This window comes from Ipomoea triloba, chromosome 16, assembly GCF_003576645.1.
Source record: "Ipomoea triloba cultivar NCNSP0323 chromosome 16, ASM357664v1".
NCBI lineage: Eukaryota > Viridiplantae > Streptophyta > Magnoliopsida > Solanales > Convolvulaceae > Ipomoea > Ipomoea triloba.
This window is the reverse complement of record NC_044931.1, coordinates 9558787-9561320: the sequence shown is the minus strand read 5'-3', so window position 1 is coordinate 9561320 and position 2534 is coordinate 9558787. Positions and strand designations below refer to the sequence as shown.

Here is a 2534-nt window from a genome sequence, read left to right as displayed (position 1 = left end):
CGGTTTAAAAGAAAGATTAAAAAGAGGGTGGGGGATGCAACACGAGGACTTCCCAGGGGGTCACCCATCCTAGTACTACTCTCGCCCAAGCACGCTTGACTTCGGAGTTCTGATGGGATCCGGTGCATTAGTGCTGGTATGATCGCATCCGTCACGTACTGCGCGCAAAATGTACTTGACCCTCTCTCTCCGCGCAACTTCTCTCGCTTAGCGGTTTAGCGGTTTAAAAGGATAGTACCCTTAGCGAGCGGTCCAGCGGTTTAAAAGAAAGATTAAAAAGAGGGTGGGGGATGCAACACGAGGACTTCCCAGGGGGTCACCCATCCTAGTACTACTCTCGCCAAGCACGTTTAACTTCGGAGTTCTGATGGGATCCGGTGCATTAGTGCTGGTATGATCGCATCCGTCACGTATTGCGCGCAAAATGTACTTGACCCTCTCTTTCCGCGCAACTTCTCTCGCTTAGCGGTCTAGCGGTTTAAAATGATAGTACCCTTAGCGAGCGGTCCAGCGGTTTAAAAGAAAGATTAAAAAGAGGGTGGGGGATGCAACACGAGGACTTCCCAGGGGGTCACCCATCCTAGTACTACTCTCGCCCAAGCACGCTTAGCTTCGGAGTTGTGATGTGATCCGATGCATTAGTGCTGGTATGATCGCATCCGTCACGTACTGCGCGCAAAATGTACTTGACCCTCTCTCTCCGCGCAACTTCTCTCGCTTAGCGGTTTAAAAGGATAGTACCCTTAGCGAGCGGTCCAGCGGTTTAAAAGAAAGATTAAAAAGAGGGTGGGGATGCAACACGAGGACTTCCCAGGGGGTCACCCATCCTAGTACTACTCTCGCCCAAGCACGCTTGACTTCGGAGTTCTGATGGGATCCGGTGCATTAGTGCTGGTATGATCGCATCCGTCACGTACTGCGCGCAAAATGTACTTGACCCTCTCTCTCTGCGCAACTTCTCTCGCTTAGCGGGTTAAAAGGATAGTACCCTTAGCGAGCGGTCCAGCGGTTAAAAAGAAAGATTAAAAAGAGGGTGGGGATGCAACACGAGGACTTCCCAGGGGGGCACCCATCCTAGTACTACTCTCGCCCAAGCACGCTTCACTTCGGAGTTCTGATGGGATCCGGTGCATTAGTGCTGGTAGGATCGCATCCGTCACGTACTGCGCGCAAAATGTACTTGACCCTCTCTCTCTGCGCAACTTCTCTCGCTTAGCGGGTTAAAAGGATAGTACCCTTAGCGAGCGGTCCAGCGGTTAAAAAGAAAGATTAAAAAGAGGGTGGGGATGCAACACGAGGACTTCCCAGGGGGGCACCCATCCTAGTACTACTCTCGCCCAAGCACGCTTCACTTCGGAGTTCTGATGGGATCCGGTGCATTAGTGCTGGTAGGATCGCATCCGTCACGTACTGCGCGCAAAATGTACTTGACCCTCTCTCTCTGCGCAACTTCTCTCGCTTAGCGGGTTAAAAGGATAGTACCCTTAGCGAGCGGTCCAGCGGTTAAAAAGAAAGATTAAAAAGAGGGTGGGGATGCAACACGAGGACTTCCCAGGGGGGCACCCATCCTAGTACTACTCTCGCCCAAGCACGCTTCACTTCGGAGTTCTGATGGGATCCGGTGCATTAGTGCTGGTAGGATCGCATCCGTCACGTACTGCGCGCAAAATGTACTTGACCCTCTCTCTCTGCGCAACTTCTCTCGCTTAGCGGGTTAAAAGGATAGTACCCTTAGCGAGCGGTCCAGCGGTTTAAAAGAAAGATTAAAAAGAGGGTGGGGGATGCAACACGAGGACTTCCAAGGGGGTCACCCATCCTAGTACTACTCTCACCCAAGCACGCTTAACTTCGGAATTCTGATGGGATCCCGTGCATTAGTGCTGTTATGATCGCATCCGTCACGTACTGCGCGCAAAATGTACTTGACCCTCTCTCTCCGCGCAACTTCTCTCGCTTAGCGGTTTAAAAGGATAGTACCCTTAGCGAACGGTCAAGCGGTTTAAAAGAAAGATTAAAAAGAGGGTGGGGGATGCAACATGAGGACTTCCCAGGGGGTCACCCATCCTAGTACTACTCTCGCCCAAGCACGCTTAACTTCGGAGTTCTGATGGGATCCGGTGCATTAGTGCTGGTATGATCGCATCCGTCACGTATTGCGCGCAAAATGTACTTGACCCTCTCTCTCCGCGCAACTTCTCTCGCTTAGCGGTCTAGCGGTTTAAAATGATAGTACCCTTAGCGAGCGGTCCAGCGGTTTAAAAGAAAGATTAAAAAGAGGGTGGGGGATGCAACACGAGGACTTCCCAGGGGGTCACCCATCCTAGTACTACTCTCGCCCAAGCACGCTTAACTTCTGAGTTCTGATGGGATCCGGTGCATTAGTGCTGGTATGATCGCATCCGTCACGTACTGCGCGCAAAATGTACTTGACCCTCTTTCTCCGCGCAACTTCTCTCGCTTAGCGGTTTAGCGGTTTAAAAGCATAGTACCCTTAGCGAGCGGTCCAGCGGTTTAAAAGAAAGATTAAAAAGAGG

The 2534-nt window shown here is 51.5% G+C and overlaps 10 non-coding genes across 10 annotated transcripts; all 10 read right to left on the bottom strand.

The window, feature by feature from the left end:
* Window positions 1–31: 31 nt before the first annotated feature.
* Window positions 32–150, bottom strand: LOC116008146. Its single transcript, XR_004095544.1, has one exon. It is a non-coding gene; the product is annotated as a 5S ribosomal RNA (ribosomal RNA).
* A 137-nt stretch (window positions 151–287) lies between these two features.
* On the bottom strand, window positions 288–405 carry LOC116008550. Its single transcript, XR_004095925.1, has one exon. It is a non-coding gene; the product is annotated as a 5S ribosomal RNA (ribosomal RNA).
* Window positions 406–542: 137 nt separating this feature from the next.
* LOC116008743 lies at window positions 543–661 on the bottom strand. Its single transcript, XR_004096104.1, has one exon. It is a non-coding gene; the product is annotated as a 5S ribosomal RNA (ribosomal RNA).
* A 128-nt stretch (window positions 662–789) lies between these two features.
* Window positions 790–908, bottom strand: LOC116008144. Its single transcript, XR_004095543.1, has one exon. It is a non-coding gene; the product is annotated as a 5S ribosomal RNA (ribosomal RNA).
* A 128-nt stretch (window positions 909–1036) lies between these two features.
* LOC116008427 lies at window positions 1037–1155 on the bottom strand. The gene has a single exon (XR_004095811.1). It is a non-coding gene; the product is annotated as a 5S ribosomal RNA (ribosomal RNA).
* A 128-nt stretch (window positions 1156–1283) lies between these two features.
* LOC116008426 lies at window positions 1284–1402 on the bottom strand. The gene has a single exon (XR_004095810.1). It is a non-coding gene; the product is annotated as a 5S ribosomal RNA (ribosomal RNA).
* A 128-nt stretch (window positions 1403–1530) lies between these two features.
* LOC116008425 lies at window positions 1531–1649 on the bottom strand. Its single transcript, XR_004095809.1, has one exon. It is a non-coding gene; the product is annotated as a 5S ribosomal RNA (ribosomal RNA).
* A 129-nt stretch (window positions 1650–1778) lies between these two features.
* On the bottom strand, window positions 1779–1897 carry LOC116008839. Its single transcript, XR_004096192.1, has one exon. It is a non-coding gene; the product is annotated as a 5S ribosomal RNA (ribosomal RNA).
* Window positions 1898–2026: 129 nt separating this feature from the next.
* LOC116008245 lies at window positions 2027–2145 on the bottom strand. The gene has a single exon (XR_004095640.1). It is a non-coding gene; the product is annotated as a 5S ribosomal RNA (ribosomal RNA).
* A 137-nt stretch (window positions 2146–2282) lies between these two features.
* On the bottom strand, window positions 2283–2401 carry LOC116008234. The gene has a single exon (XR_004095629.1). It is a non-coding gene; the product is annotated as a 5S ribosomal RNA (ribosomal RNA).
* Between the last annotated feature and the right edge of the window lie 133 nt (window positions 2402–2534).